Genomic DNA, 17,419 nt, shown 5'->3' on the forward strand with positions numbered 1-17,419 from the left:
GGAAAGTGCTCCGGTGTATGTGGTGGGCAAGCCCCACAGGAACATGTGCCAGCCAGGTGAGGTTGTGTGTACACCATACCTCCTGTAGAGATGCCCGGTCTGGGTGCACGTGCTGTACTGTCCACCCAGGGAACAGAGCACAGATTAGAGGACATATCCACTATGCGCTGAGAAATTCTCTCTCAGAAAACCAAAGAGTTCGGTATCTGGTGGAGAACTGGTAGGCAAGTTTCTCTGAGGGCAGCACGTTTCAATAGTCACCCTGCCATGGAACTGTGAGAAGGCCTGTGAGGGCATCACTATCCATTGAGGTCATATAAGGAACCTGTTCCTTGAGCGGCAGGCTTCAGGAGAAGGGGTAGTTTTGTGGAGGACAACAGGGTAGAGTTAGAGGTACTCTGCCTGGCCCCTCACACCTGGGCCTTCCAGCCTATGCCTTAGCCTAGTAGACACCCCACGAGTGCCGTGGCGGTGTGCTGGCCCAGCCCCAGGGGCACCAGGTTGGCAGGAGAGACCCACGTTTTGAGGTTGGCTTGAGAGGCAAGATTAACGTAAGAGACAGCTAGGTTGTAGGGCACTGATTCTAAGAGGCAGAGATTTGTGTGGACTGGGGAAATAGGGAAGGCTCCTTGGCAGTGGGCCTGAAGGACAAGTGAGATTTGGACCCCCAGGGAAGACAAGGAAGACATTCAAGTCTGGAAGAATAAGAGAAAAGACAACCTCGGTTCGACCTTGTCCTGCCGAAATATAAATTCATATCACCCTCATATTTTTACAACTGAGGAGCCAAAAAAACCAAGAGGTTAGGGGGCCTACCGTGTGTTACACAGGTAGTGGAGGGGTGTTCCTCTCAATGGTTAGGTTCATGTCAGTGCTCCAGATTTACAGCTGATAAGAATGTGAGGACAAGCTAATGCCATTTCAAACATTTCCAAGTGATACTGAGAGAGATGTTAAAGGTACAACATGAGGGTGCTGAATGACCTCACAAAGTTGGAATGATGGGCCCATTTGAACATGAAATTGAAAACAAATTCATGACAAAAGGACATAATACAAAATGACAACCTAATCACTACACTCCCCTCTCCCCTAGAAGTAAAAATCATTAGAATCCTCTCGCTCTCCACCATGAAAGGATGAGATAAATGCTGAACAAGAGCCCTCGTGAAATACATGGTCAACAGTGTGAATAGGTGTTTCTAAGACCATTTGGTCCGACTCAAAGAAAGAAAGTGACAAGTCTTCCCTCAGCCTGATAAGGCCCATAGGAAGGAACATCTGGGATAGCCTTTGATAATGTGCCAATGTGAGAGAACCTTCTTTAGGAGGGGACTCCCTGTTTCTGACCTTGAAAAAGCAAAGATGGGAGATTCGTTTAATGGGGCTGTTGCAGAGGCGATGTGCCCAGGAGATAGAGACTGCTTCGACTACCATTTTAGAGGTTGGACCACCGTGGTTGAGAACCACAGCACCTTCTATTCCTAAACTGCTGGAATCAGCGGGTGCTCCTTAGGACAGACGAAGTCAGGCCTCATTGGAGCAGACTGCCTTTGGGAGTGGTAGAATGTAAAATGTGAAGCGGAATGCTCTGGAGGAGGTTTGTCATGGCAGGTGGGCCAGCATGAGACCATTCAGATTCTCCAAGGCTCTATAGATTACTTGGCTGGGAGCATCCCTCTGATGTGGTGGGGGGACTCCTACCTTAACAGGACCTGGCTGGGCATCTGGGGAAGGCAGAATAAATGGTTTATTAACTTACGAGAGCGAGAGACTGACAAAAGCATTAAAAAGACTTGTACCTGGATTCTTGAGCCAACCCTAAGAAAACTTATCTAGATCTGGAATAGGGCTCAGGAGGCTGCACTTTTAAGCTTCCTGGGCAGTCCCACCACAGTGGTCCATGGATAGAGTGACCAAATTATTGTGTATTCTCGGTTGCTTTTGGGAGTCAAAGTGGGAAATATTGAAAACTGCAGCAGGCATACGTATAAACAGGGAATATTCAAGGCAAACAGAGGTGTATAGTTATTCTATGCATGAATCAGATTTGAGAAAAGCTAGCCTGGTCGTTAAAGAACACAACCCTTACGACAGACAGACCAGATTCTGTCCTACTTACTTGTGTGATTTTGACCAAGTTCTTTTATCCTTCTGACTGTTTCTTCATGTGGAGAAGAGCTATGGCTGTACATTTAGCACAATATTCTCTTTTGGCAAAAGTTGCTCTGGGTCCATTTGTGTTCTCTACAACGGAATCCTTTCCAGTGTGCAAGCATTTTTAAGTTGTTTGCTGAAGTATTACATTTGACTTTCAACTGTTCATTACTTTGGGCAAAGCTTATGTAGTGCTGCAGAGACTAGAACCTATGCAGAGATAGTGAGAAGATTTTATAAGCTTATTCGGCCGGTTTATAAAAAAGTTTAACCTTTTCTCCTCTTCCTCCACCTGCCACCAAGAGATGAGAAAGAAGGCAGAGCCTGGATATGCACACCAAGCAATACTTCTGTGTCAGTTTGCCTTTTATTCCTCTGCCAGTACTTCCCAGAGAGATTTCACCAAAAGTGCCTAAGCTTGCCATGGCCATTGTTGTGAAGAAAGTTTCTCTCCATTGCTAGTCACATCCCCTTTTCCTTCTCCTGGGGGCTTAATGGATGTATGGGGGCAGGAAATAAAATTTAAACTAAAACATAAAAAAAACCCCACAATTGTTCAAGTGTTTTTTTTACATCTTTATGGGAGTATAATTGCTTCACAATGGGGTGTTAGTTTCTGCTTTATACCAAAGTGAATCAGTTATACATATACATATGTTCCCATATCTCTTCACTCTTGCGTCTCCCTCCCTCCCACCCTCCCTATCCCACCCCTCTAGGTGGTCACAAAGCACACAGCTTATCTCCCTGTGCTATGTGGCTGCTTCCCACTAGCTATCTATTTTATGTTTGGTAGTGTATATATGTCCATGCCACTCTCTCACTTTGTCATGGCTTACCCTTCCCCCTCCCCATACCCTCAAGTCCATTCTCTACTAGGTCTGTGTCTTTATTCCTGTCTTACCCCTATGTTCTTCATGACATTTTTTTCCTTGAATTCTATATATATGTGTCAGCATACAGTATCTGTCTTTCTCTTTCTGACTTACTTCACTCTATATGACAGACTCTAGGTCCATCCACCTCATTATAAATAGCTCACTTTCGTTTCTTTTTATGGCTGAGTAATATTCCACTGTATATATGTGCCACATCTTCTTTATCCATTCATCCAATGATGGACACTTAGGTTGTTTCCATCTCCTGGCTATTGTAAATAGAGCTGCAATGAACATTTTGGTACATGACTCCTTTTGAATTATTGTTTTCTCAGGGTATATGCCCAGGAGTGGGATTGCTGGGTCATATGGTAGTTCTATTTTTAGTTTTTTAAGGAACCTCCATACTGTTCTCCATAGTGGCTGTACCAATTCACATTCCCACCAGCAGTGCAAGAGTGTTCCCTTTTCTCCACACCCTCTCCAGCATTTATTGTTTCTAGATTTTTTGATGATGGCCATTCTGACTGGTGTGAGATGTGCAATACCAAGAATGAACTGTAATGTAAACTAATGTAAACTATGGACTCTGAGTGATTATGCCATGTCAATGTAGGTTAAACAGTTGTAACAAATGAACCACTCTGGTTGGGGGATGCTGATAATAGGGGAGGCTATGCATGTGCAGGGGCAGTGAGTATAAGGGAAATTCCTGTACCTTCCCCACATTTTTGCTGTGATCCTCAAACTGCTCTCTGAAAAAGTATAAATAAATAATAAAAGAGAAATCATATCCTTCAAGAACAAACAAGTGGGGGAAGAAGGGGTACGTCTCCATCAGGGAATTATTAGCACTACTTTCCCTTCTACTTAGAGCTCTAAGGCATTAGGGCCATATGCTACAAACAACGTTCAAACCAAAATAACAAATGAAAGATTACCACTACTAAGATGAGAAAATGAATGTGTTGAGATGGGGCAGGGTGCTGAATGTATCTACTTCCTTTCCCTGATGGTTCAAAACACTGCTAACTCCCTGCCAGATCCTGGTAGAGAGGTTGGATTCACACACTTCCCAAATCGTAAAATCTAGAAAGACATATTCCAACAAAACCTTAACTAGATATAAAATTACTCTACAATCAAGCAAATTGGAAGTAGTATGGAATTCATTTTTAAATTGTCTGTTAGCTGAATATAAAAACCAGCAGTTTAAAGGCCCAGAATAATTTTCAGCAACTAAGGCTTACACATAACTTAAGATACTCATTAGCTTCTTAAATTCTTAAATTTTCAGAGCCTATGAAAGCAGTATAGCCTGGCTCTATATTTCAACCAACACTCAAAGCACATAACACCAGGTAGCATCAGAAAATTTTTTAAGGAATTGATAAAATGCCTCAGCTGCCTGCTGGAGCAGAGGGAGGAAACAGAGCAGAAAAAAACAAAAGACAAATACAACCAATAACAAAACCAGTCATCTCACAAACTTTTAGACTGAAGGCCTCCCTCCAGATTCTTGCAGGATTTCCTCCTTTACCTGATTCCTTTTAGATGTAATAATTTATACAGTGATCCTATGGTAAAGTTTTATGTGAATCACCAGTTTGTTCTATATGTCAAACAACCTAGTGCCTTCCACATATTCTTCTCCTGTAACTCAGAGCAGAACAAGACAGGAAACCTGTACTCTCTCAGAGACAAGACTCTGCCAACATAGGCCAACTTTCTGAGAAGATAAGGGTTCCCATATTTTTAATTTGCTGGTAACTTATTGTAAAGGGAGACTTATTTTGTTCTTTGTTTGTTTTGAGGGGACACCTAGGTTAGCCTGAAATTACCTTTGATTTCAAACTCAAGACTAAACTTTATCAGACAGAACAGGAATCTGCCCAGTTCTGCCACTTGCTAACCAGGTAACATTGGGAAAGTAACAGTAACTGAGTGTTTGCTACTAAAGCACCGTTCAAACTGCTTTACTTACATTCATCCATTTAATCCTCAAAAAGACCCTTTGAGGTGAGACCCAAGGAGACAAGGTAACTAAGTGAGAGAACAAGTAATCCACTCAAGATCACAGAGCTGGTAAGACAAAGAACTAGGATTAAACCAAGGTAACCTTTTTGCCAGAGCCTGTACTCTTAACCACTTTACTGGTGGATTTAAAACTTTTTACATGTAACCCACTATATATATAAAAAATATATATTATATATTTTTTTAATAAAGTATATTATATTTTTTATAAAAATATAAAATATTTTTACTATCACCCATAGTAAGAAATGTGTTCTACAGGGCTTCCCTGGTTGCACAGTGGTTGAGAGTCCGCCTGCCGATGCAGGGGACACGGGTTCGTGCCCTGGTCCGGGAAGATCCCACATGCCGCGGAGCAGCTAGGCCCGTGAGCCATGGCCGCTGAGCCTGCGTGTCCGGAGCCTGTGCTCCGCAACGGGAGAGGCCACAACAATGAGACGCCCGCGTACCGCAGAAAAAAAAAAAAAAAAAGAAATATGCTCTACAACACAACCCAATACATATATATTTTATCAATTAAGACTCACCTATAACTTGAGTCTTTCTTATATGTATAATTGAAACCAAATTTTATGAAAATATACTTATTCATTTGATGCAGTACACTGGTATTTTTCTACCGTATTTTATTGTTTAAAATTGCTTGTCAATCCTCACCAAACTGATTTCAATTTCCACTGAGACTCATGACCTGAACTTTGAAAAACAAGGTACTACATTTCTTTTAACCACCATGGGAATTTTGTGAGGAATAAACATGATAATGTGTACAAACATTTAGCACAATGCCTGACACAGACTGTGCACCCAGTGCATGATAGTGATTATTACTGATCATGTAAATTGGCAGGAAGTAAGGGAGGCAAGGACACTTAGGGGGAAAACCTGACTGGAGTACAGATGAATTTATTGCCTGTTGGGATCTTTCCCGGGCAGTGAGATAGGGAATTTCCCCAGTTTTTTAAATTTATATTGTAATGGAAATCCACATTTACAAAGAGACCTGACTTTGCGCGGATCCATCCTGAGTGTCCCCACACCAGGGCGCTTCGCTACCTCTACACCACGCCAGCCACCAGCCCTGCCCCAAGCGCCCATCTCTTTGTGGAGGTCTGTGTCTGCACCGCGGGCCGGGTGGCATCTACCAGGTCCTGAACAGGTAGCGGGGCCATGTCTTAGAGGAGGCTCCGGTGGCCGGCACCCCCATATTTGTCATGAAGTCCCATCCGCGAAGCCTCTGGCTTCACCTTCAATCTGAGGTCCACACCGGCCGCCAGGCCCTGCGCGTGCCTGACCCCCGCTGACCCTGCCCGCAGACCCCTTCCACCACACCGGCAACCCCAGCCAGGTCACGCAGAGATACATAAGCACAAAGGCCTGAAGGAAGGCGTCCCAGCCCCAGACAACTTACAGGACAGATTAGAGGCGGCCACGCAGCCCCTCTGCCCAGGCGGGACTCGGCGCAGCAACTGCGTCCAGCTGGCGATCGACCGCAGCCACGAGCCCTCGCGTCGTCCTGGCGACGTCTCGCGAGACTCTCCGGAGCCCTGATGCCCCGCCTGACAGGGTTCTGGCGCCCACTGCGTGTCATCTCTCCATGTGAACACGATACAATTTCTTTCCTTATCTATTTCAAGATTTCAGAGCAACAGAAATGCCCTCACAGCAGGTACTTATTGGCTGGCAGAAGTGGCTGCGGGGGTGAGACCCAACACTTTTTCATTTCTTCAGGGGGAAACCCAAATGTCCCCCCAAAACATTTAAAATGAACGCATTAAGAGGTTTATGTGGGTACAAATATTGTTTTTTGCTCAGTCATTCACAGCTGGCTAGAATCAGGCTCTATCTATTGTTTCTGTCTCTTCACGCTATTTGCAGTATCTCCTACTCGAAGTTCTTCCGAGTTGGTCAATAACACTGTTTTATTCTATAATAGAAAAGCAGCCCTCCTATAAAATACCTCATCTAGCTATCACTCCATTAGACAAAATACTTTCCAAAAAAAAAAAAAAGAGAGAAAGAAAAGAAAGGAAAAGGACTTCCTCACTTCCTCTGTCCACCATAGAGTTCTGTCCAATCACAGGAATGAAGCTGCTTTCATTAATGTATGCCATGAGTCATCTCCTAACTGACAAAACCAGTAGATTCTTTTCACCCAGGCTACCAGGAGTCTTTGGGAATGTGGCTTTTTTTGACCACACCCCTCCAATTAACACTATCTGCCCCCTCCCAGTGTGATGATAATGCTCTCTCTTGCCTTGTAAATACTATCCTCTGCTGCCATTCCAACATATACCAAATTGTGATGATTGAGGCTGAGGTTCAGAATGTTTTGAAAAGTTTAAATAAGAAATCTGTCATAGATAATAAACTGTCCTTCCAGGGAAAAAAAAGAAAGAAAGAAAGAAAGAGACCTGGCTTGTAGCTAACTCTGATTTCCTCTTCTTCACTATAAAGGGCAATTTACAAGTTGCTATGCCTCTCTGCTGGAACCCTCAGTAAACACAATTTATTCATTTATGTTCCCATCCCACACTACTCTGGACACTATGAGCTTTACGAAATTGGTCTTCAGCTGGGGAAGTACACTCATTTCCTACTGATGCTTTATTAATTACCACTAACTTAGTGGCATAAAACAACACAAACTTATTATCTTACAATTCTAGAGGTCACAAACCTGAACCAGATCTTACTGGGCTAAAAGCCTTTCTGGTGGCTCTGGGAGACAATCCCTTTCTTTATGTTTTCCAGCTTCTTTTTAGATGCCAGTATTCCTTGGCTCTTCTTCCATCTTCAAAGCCTGCAACAGCAGGTTGACTCCTTCTCACATCAAATCACTGTGACTCTGACACTGATTCTTCTTCCCTGAATCTTCTGCCTTTGTCTTCCATCTATAAAGGATCCTTGTGATTATACTGGATCTACCTGATAATCCAGAATAAGTTCCCTATTTTAATATCTTTGATTTAATCACATCTGCAAAGTCCCTTTTGCCATGTAAGGTAACATTCAGAGGCTCTGGTGATTAGGATGTGGACATTTGGAGGGGGAAGAGGGTCAACTATTCTGCCCAACACAGGAGACAAACCTTAAAGAATAGCAAATAAGATTTAACAACAACAGCAATAACACATAACATTTATTGAACATTTACTGTACAGTAGGCATTGTGCTGAGTGCTTTACTTGCTAACTCATTTCCTTGTTGAGAAACCAAGGCTCCAAAAGATCAGATAGTGTCAAACCTAGGTGTGCCTGACTTCAAAGATCATGCTCTCAACCACTTGCCTACATAGTTAAGTACTAGATGTGTGTACATTTAGTGGTTTGCAGCTTCTCCCCAGCAAGTACTCCTTTTTCTCTTTCCCCCCAAGAACCATATTTTGAAAACTTCTGTATGTTAATTTTTTTCGTTAATCAAAGATAATTGTAACAGTTGATAGCTTTGAGCTAACCTCTTTGCCTCTTTGGATTTATATAGTTCCAGCCAAATAATGCAACTTAATATTTTATTTAACATATTTTGGCATCATTTTGGGATACTGAAGCATAACCCACTTTGTAGATGCCTAGGAGTTCAGAGAAGAAGGAAATCAATGGGGCTGGGTGGAGCAGTCAGAAGAAATAGGGTCTGACTTCAGTCTCAAAGAAGCAGAAATTTCAGATAGACTAGAGAAGAGAGAAGATCATGAATGAGAAGTGAGAACAAGTACATGTAGGAATGAGACATAGGGAGCTTGTTAGGAGATCTGGAAAAAAGAAATTAAAGGAGAAAAAATAAAGCATTGAGGCTTTGAAAGATAGATAAATAAAGTTAAGTTTAACCAGACAGGAAAATGCAGAAGCTGGAAAATTTCTGAGCAGGAGCCCTTGGGCTTGGGGAGATTAATCGGCTACAAAGAAGAGCATGAAAGGAGGAAGTGAGAGACTGGCAATTGTAATTCACCTTCCAGGAGGGAAATTGGTGGCTGGGAGGCATAGAAAGGGGTAGAGACTAACTTTTCACTATACCCCTTTTGATTCTTCTAAATTTTATACAATGTACATGTATGAACTAATGTAATGTATAGATACATATATGTAATATATATATAATGTATAAGTAACATATAGAAGCAGACATGTATGTAAGACTATCATTACTGACCCAAAATACCATATAATAAAACTACACATCTACTTTTAGCACACTTAAGAATTAAGGATAAACCACTCCTCAGTTGTACTCTGCACCGCGCAACGCCTGCCCCGAGTAGAGCAACTTCAGCAATTTTCTCATTGGTTTAAAAAATTGATCCTTTAGTCTCTGTCTACCTACCTCATCCTAAGCATCAACTCCAGGTTGGACTGGTGCCCAAGCAATTATATATTGCTCTTACATGTTTGCCCAACTTGAATGAGAACCTACTTCAGAACTGACTCAGAAATCTCACAGGATGCTGTCATTCACCCCCAGGATCAATGATCAATAATAGAGTTATAAGGTCTATACCTCCTGACCCAGCTCAAGGTCCTGACTCAGACAATGCCTGCTAGCTGGCCTCATCCCCACACCCTAGGCTCCACTTCATCACCACTGTATTGGCATCAATATTTATCTTTTCAAAGGAAATTTTTTATCTCATAAATCAGTAGGTATCCTGTTGTTATCAGTTGTTTTGTTTTTAAGAGCTAATTAATGAAATAACTTCATCAACGTTTTTCTGGGAAGATTCTGAACCTTTGTACTTTCTGAATAATCTATGTTTTATTGGTAGTGTCAGAAAGCTCAACAGTGAAAGCAAGTACCCCATAATGCCTAGGCACACAACCTGCTGCATGAGTGCTCTGAGCAGTAACTGAGACAAATGGAGGACTATAGAATTATTCAAATGTTTTGAGGTTTAGGGAGAGTTGCATTAGAAAACAATTCCTTAATCATACTGTGACTTCATTCCATTCAAAGCCATAGTGTCTAGCTCTTACAGTTTAGAAGTTATACATGAAGATTACATAAATAAATACAAGTTACAGCAGGCAGAGGAGAGAGATAATAAACCAAAACTGACTGACACAGCTAGATCCTAAAAGCCAGTCTGGTTACTCTTTGAACATTTTGCCAATTTTCATGTGTAAGATAACATGCTATATTGTATGAATGAAAGTGTTACATCTAATTATTTGATCTGCCTGTCTTATGTTAGTCAGTGGAAAAATATTTATTGAGCTCCACACAGATGAGTAACTTTAGAAACCATGTTAGTAGGGAAACATCCAAGCGTGGAATAAGTGCTAAGCCTCTAAAAACTGTTCTCTCTTTTCCTAAAACCCCTGGAAAGCAGGAAATACCCTGTGTTTTTCTATATGTGCCTTGTCCAGTGTTCACCCTCAAATGACACCAAACTAGAACAAAGAAAACCTTAAAGAAGAGCCATGATTCAAAACTAAAATTAATTAATATGTCACAGTTCATAAAGTACTTCCCTTACGGATGAGGAAAGCAAGTTTCAGTAAGGATAAGCAATGCAGGTACTAAAATAGAGACTGGGGTTAAAACCAAACATGATCTGGTTAATGTGTTTTTATATGTGTGATTAAGGCCAAGCCTTTGCCCATATACCCACAAATTATAGATAAGATGTTACAAACTCATATTATGGAACCTGACTCTTAAAACATTTTATTGCCCCAGAGTGTAGTGAGGTACAGACTTCATTCACCATGCTATTGCTTCTTTGCAACATGCAGACCCGCCAGTTGTCCTGGTGGGACATGGTTCTCATTCTTGGATTTTGTAGCCCTCTCTAAAATGTACCAAAAACTCTCTGGAAACAGCTAAAAATGATTCTCTCCTTTGAACTTACCTTCAGATCACCTCTTTCTGTAAGTTTTTCTCAATCATTTACACTCTACAAAATAATAGTGATTCAATTCCTCATTCACTAACTCTCTGGTAACCTCCATACTACAGCATGAATATAATTGAACCTCTTTAGAGTGTTTCTGTTAAATATTTGTGTGCAAAAACATATGTACACTCTGCTACGTCTCCAATGATAGCTTCTTAATACCTGAGATATTTCAGGCATTTAATTCAGATGTATGCACCATTTGAGTACTCACTAAATAAAAATATATACAATGCTTTTATTCTAATAAGTTCATTACCTCATCACAAAGCAAATATAAAGAAAGCTGCAAATTTATGATATTCGGCTCTGACTTTTACATGTATAGGTCCTGGTTTTACTGTGATTCTAGGATACTATATTGTGTACCTCATTAATAAGGGCCCTCTGATAAACCTGAAATAAACCATCTGGTTTACTCCCAGTTCTATCACCTTTTACTTGTAAAACTTGAAGCTAGTCAATCTCCCCTTAGACTTATTTTTCCTATCTTTAAAATGGGAATTGTTGGGGAGAACACTTACCACCATCCCCTCATTCCAGGTATTTTCTTCCAGGAGGAGTTCTTTCACTGGAATAACATACCCAGGCTCTCGCTGTACCATCCATTCCCCTTCCCTCATCAGGCCAGTACTCCTTCCTAGAAGAAGAGGAGTATCTTACCTGACTTGTAGGTTTGGTAACATAGTAGCTCATCTTTTTTTCTTCCCTTTCTCTTTGGAATCTTCCTGCCTTTATAATATCATTTATTAGCCCCATGATATCTCAATAGGGATAATAGTTACAACACAAGCTTGTCTTAATGATATTGTATTTGGTAGAATGTAAAACATTTTTATGTGTGAGAAGTTAGTATTTCAAGTTTAATACTTCTTTCATCTACTTATTTCATAATAAGTTTTTAAAGAAGATTGATATATTCATTCAATCAGATGACTAAGTTTTCACTAAATCTACTAAAAGGAATAAACTTAAGTTAATACCTAATTATGCTTGAAATAAAATATCTTCCATCCAACATATTCAGTTATACATGGTTTCTTTAATAACATTTTAATCTTCTAAATAGGTGAAAGAAAATACTACTGCTACTTAGACTACAGTCTAAGAGTTTAGAGATACAGTTTAGATTCAGAGAGTTATCAGAATATTGGCTGCAAAGATTTTTTAAAATCTGGTACTTTTGTCATAATTTTACCTTTGTGAACTATAATGAACTTGTAACTTTGAAAAAACAAAAACTTGAAGTGAGCACACTAGAGAATTCTGCATGCTTTTCACACAAGAATTGCAGTCTTCTACTGGCCATAACATCCTTCCACAGCCTAAGGTGATAGTAGGTGGATTATTATCACTTTCATTGTCCTAGGCACTGTTGAACAAAACAGATATGGCCCATGTCTGCATAGAGAGCACATTTGAAACAACAGCATGGCTACACAGTTTTAAAGTCATTTTTCACTAATTCATAAGCCAGTCTTGACAATCATAAAGTTGATAATTCTCACTTAGACTAAAATTGGCAAGGCCCAAATATTTTACTTTGAGAAAGAAAACTAATACTTATTAGGTATAATCTTATGCACATTATCCTATTTAATTCTCCTAACACCCTTAAGAAAAGTATTATTTTCACTATTTAATAGATGAAGGAAATGAGACTCACTGAGATTACAAAATACCGAAGAGGTCATGCACATAGATTAATGAAGAAGGAGACTTTTAACTCCATTGGGTGCCAAAGCCCCATATTTTTCTGCTAGAATCAGATCAGTTAATGCCAATTATATTCCAATTTCAAGTTGTTATGACAATAAGGAAGATTTCTAAACGATAAAATTGATGTATATAAAGACTTAAATCATTATGATGTATATAAAGACTTTAGTCATCACTTTTGTAGATAGCAGTGTAGAGCTTATTTATTCTGTAGGTAGCAATGTAGAGCTTGTGTCCCATACTACCCAAAGAGCCATTCACATCATAGACAGTCAATAAATGCCAAATTTAAATGTTCATATGTAAAAGAAAAAGAAAATTATAGCCAATGGAATTAGTTCCATAAAGCTTAAATTATTCGTAACAGACACTATTATTAAAGAGACACATCAACACTTTAAGATTGCTAGACTGAACTTCTTTAAAAGATATCCTTGCTCACATATAAAATAACTCTTCATATAAAAGTGTGTTGAGTGGTGCCAAATCATTCACACTCCAACTCTCAGTACTCTATTACTTCATGAGAACAGTTGAACTGATTCAGAATACAGCAATATAATTTCCTGTGTTCAATTGCTGCCTATGCTTCTTAATCGCTGTGGGACCTTACACAAGTAATTAACATCTCTGTGCCTCAGTTTCTACATCTGCAAAGTTAGAGTGATAATAGCATCTATTGCATGGTGTTGGTGTACTAAGTGAGTTACTCTATGGAAATTGCTTAGAAGAGTCCCTGACACATAGCAAGCATTATATAAGTGTTAGGGTTTTTTTTTTTTAATTAATTATTTTATTTATTTATTGGCTGCATTGTGTCTTCGTTGCTGTGCGCAGTCTTTCTCTAGTTGCAGCGAGCGGGGGCTACTCTTTGTTGAGGTGTGTGGGCTTCTCATTGCTGTGGCTTCTCTTTGCTGTGGAGCACAGGGTCTAGGCACGTGGGCTGCAGTAGTTGTGGGATCCGGGCTCAGTAGTTGTGGCCTGCAGGCTCTAGAGAGCTGGCTCAGTAGTTGTAGTGCACGAGCTTAGTTGCTCCGCAGCATACGGGACCTTCCGCACCAGGGCTTGAACCCGTGCCCCCTGCATTCGCAGGCAGATTCTTAAACTATAAGTCTTAGTTATTATTGCTGTTGTCGATATTGTTGTTGTTGCTGCTGTTTTAGAAATTCAGTACCTCATGTCCATATCCCCATAATCAACAAAGGACCTGAAGGGTGATATTATGGCCAACCAGAATCTCTTCCTCAGGAGTTCTGGGCTACGAAAAACAAGCTACACCATAGATAAGTCCCTAGAGAAGTTAGAGGAGCCAGTTCTTTAACTGAAATGCAGACAGTGAGGGCTCCAAGCTGGGTAATAACTGCTCTATGAATCTGCCAATGTCCTCTATCCAAAGACCACCAGGAACACATCTGCAGTTCTATAAATCTGGGTTTACTGACTCATTGCAAGCAGGAGTTATGTGTACCATGAGGAATCAGGACATCTCAGTAACAGGATGTTAGAAATAATTTATTATAGGATTTGGACTTCTTGTAGGTGATTCTGAGGAGCATTCAAGGCAACGGGTATCTTCCCTGCATTGGATGCTGTCTGGAAGCAGGAGTGATTCTCTGATCATGTATCTTAATAATTTATATCTAGACAGTGAGCATAATGAAATTCAGATAAAGCTATAATTGGTAAAGAAGAAGCAGGCACTCATTATTAGCCAGGAGAGGGCAATGTTTGCTGATTTTTGTGGTTTGAGCAATGTTTTTACCTCTCTCTGTTCAAACATGATAATGAAGTGGTCTTATTTTTTCTTGCTCCACTACAGTGACAAAATAGTCCTGTCTGAGGTTGGTGTTCTATGAAAGTGTTTATATTGAACAGGAGAATGCCACAGAGTCATTGGGAGTGCAGGCCATCTCCCAGATAATAAGGGCTGCTTTTCTCTTTCTTAAACGAGGTAAGAATGTTTTGCTTGAAGGGCAGAGCTGGCCAGGAAACTAACTATTATTATTATTATTTACATGGACTGACAGGTTTATAACTTATAAAGTTCTCTTATATTCATCGTATAACTTGAGTCTCTCAGAACAATCCTGGGAGAAAGGCAGGCTATAGAGCCTCCACATCGCACAACTCTAGGGGGCCCATTCATAACGTATTCCACGTGAACGGCACCTCCCCAGTGTGAATAGCGTCCTTGGCAGGAGTTGTGCAACAAGGTTTCCCTGGCAGGGCAGACATTTCTATTCCTTTTTACAATTATAAAACTTAAGTCAAAGAAGCTTCCTGAGTGTTCCTTAGTTCCCAATAAACCTTAGAGTTCTCTCTGGCAACCTGTTCAGCTGCTGACTTTGGATCCCTGCTTCAGTCATGTTTCCGATTCCAAATTGCACCAGCCGGCGCTGTTATGACCTAGACCAGTGGTCCCCAACCTTTTTGGCACCAGGGACCGGTTTTGTGAAAGACAGTTTTTCCACGGACTCGGTGGGGGGGATGGCGAGCGATGTGGAGCGATGGGGAGCAGCAGATGAAGCTCCGCTCGCTTGCCCGCCGTTCACCTCCTGCTGTGCGGCCCAGTTCCTAACAGGACGCGGACAGGTACCAGTCTGCGGCCCGGGGGTTGGGGACTCCTGACCTAGACTATATTGGCTACTACAATAAGAAAAGCTCTGCCTTCTTCCACAACTTTGTCTATGCTTGCCCAAAAGAGGATACTAAAAAGGGTACTGAATTTATAATCTCTTTCATATAGCCACTGCCTAAAGCAGAAAAAAAAAAAAAAAAGTGTGTCTTTGTCTGTGTGTGTGTTTGTGTGTGTGTATTGCCAAAAAAATATATCTTAGTATATTTTGCTTACAAGCTAGGAGTGACAGCTGGAGAAAATGATTTTGAGTTCTGAAGACATTTGAAAAAGCAAAATATCCTGCTTAATTCAGGAGCTAAAATTTTTAAATGCAGACTGAGCTACTGGTAACATATCTTTCCACACTCTTGGAAACCTGCCAAGTAAAATGTCAAAAGAAAATGGAATTTCCCATGAAATTTCCATTAATAAATTTTTGTCCATCGCTGTCTTTTTGTAGCTGGGAATTCCCCCTTGCTACTAAATTCCTCTCCTGAGACATCATATAAAGTGAAACTGAAAATGTAATACCCCAGTGATACAGCAAGCAGTTCCCGGAAAGAATATGACCTTTAATTCAAATAGATGTGTGCAGGAATCATGTCTCTGTAATTTAAAAACTCTATGACTTTGGGCAGTTTGCCTTACCTCTCTTCATTAAATTACCATGCATGCTTCTTTCCCCTAATTTCTGAGTGTGCCCTGGACTTCCCTATCAGAACACTTACCACACTCTACTGTAATTGTATGCTTAGGTTCTATCTGCCTTAGAACACTAAAAGCATTTTAAGGACAGAGACCATGTGTCTTTTGTTATCCCTGTATTTTCAGCACCTAGTATTATGGCACATAATATTTGTTAAATTTACTTGTTGTCTTAGGGGAGGTGAACTGGAGAGCTGAAGAATCAGGAAGCCTTACTTCTCATTTACATACCTTTTTATAATTCTTGTGGTTCTTTGTTATGGCAGTCCCTGGAAACTAATATACCCAGGTACAACTTTTTAAAACTTTTTATTTGCAGATAATAATAGACTCACAGGAAGTTGTAAAAATAATACAGAGCGGTCCCACATATCCTTTACCCATTTACCCCCAATGGTTACCAGATGCTTTTAGACCAATAAATAGAAAAAATTAGAATATGAGATGTTTTTAATTCTTGTATTTGTACTTTTTAAGTGGTTTATTTTTCAACTTTTCTGTCTTGTTTCTAATTTAAAAGACTATGAGATATATCCCCTTTTTTTGTATTTCCTTCCCATTTAGGTCACCACAGAGCATTGAGTAGAGTTCCTTGAGCTATATACAGTAGTTTCTCATTAGTTATCTATTTTATACATAGTATCAATAGTGTATATATGTCAATCCCAATCTCCCAATTCATCCCACCCCCCCATTTCCTCCCTTGGTGTCCATACGTTTGTTCTCTACATCTGTGTCTCTATTTCTGCTTTGCAAATAAGATCATCTATACCATTTTTCTAGATTCCACATATAAACGTTAATATATGATATTTGTTTTTCTCTTTCTGACTTACTTCACTCTTTATGACAGTCTCTGGCTCCATCCACGTCTCTACAAATGACCCAATTTCATTCCTTTTTATGGCTGAATAATATTCCATAGTATATATATATACCACATCTTCTTTATCCATTCCTCTGTCGGTGGACATTATATGTATACATATAGCTGATTCACTTTGCTGTACAGTAGAAAATAACACACATTGTAAAGCAACTATACCCCAATAAAAATTAATTAAAAAAATAAAATTAGAAAAATAAATAAATAAAAAGAACTTACAGGAATAAAAGGTATTGAAGCTTAAAAAAACAAAATAAAAAACAGACTATGAGAGATTTCAAGCATGCCATTTCAAGCTACCATGTCCCTAAAATAGCACATGAGATATAAATAACCTTTATTCTCAGTAAATAGAAAATATGACTTAATATGATTCTACAGAGTTTTGAATAGATGAATTCAACATATAGGTGTGAGGCTTGTTTTTTAGCCTAATTTGCATAATTATTCTCATTTCTTTTGTTTCTCATTTAGTTGATGTAGTTTAGCATCAGTATTCTTTAGGTTTTCTGTCATTAGCCATTCATTAT

General features: G+C 40.0%; 2 protein-coding genes across 11 annotated transcripts in view; one reads left to right on the forward strand and one right to left on the reverse strand.

Moving 5' to 3' along the window:
• LOC308630186 (uncharacterized protein) overlaps positions 1 to 17,419 on the reverse strand; it is a 282,945-nt gene that overhangs the window by 261,834 nt on the left and 3,692 nt on the right. The window contains exon 4 of one of the 10 annotated variants that reach the window (XR_014017778.1): positions 16,166 to 17,007. The exons of the other annotated variants lie outside the window; for them this stretch is intronic. The gene's annotated coding sequence lies outside the window, so the exon portion shown is untranslated. Of the gene's footprint in view, positions 1 to 16,165; positions 17,008 to 17,419 lie in introns of those variants that run through there. 10 annotated transcript variants of the gene reach the window in all.
• The window catches only part of RIPK2 (receptor interacting serine/threonine kinase 2), a 278,912-nt gene that overhangs the window by 228,162 nt on the left and 33,331 nt on the right, over positions 1 to 17,419 (forward strand). The gene's annotated exons all lie outside the window — the stretch shown is intronic.

This window comes from Mesoplodon bidens, assembly GCF_964165515.1.
Source record: "Mesoplodon bidens genome assembly, chromosome: 16".
In the NCBI taxonomy this organism is placed as follows: Eukaryota; Metazoa; Chordata; class Mammalia; order Artiodactyla; family Ziphiidae; genus Mesoplodon; species Mesoplodon bidens.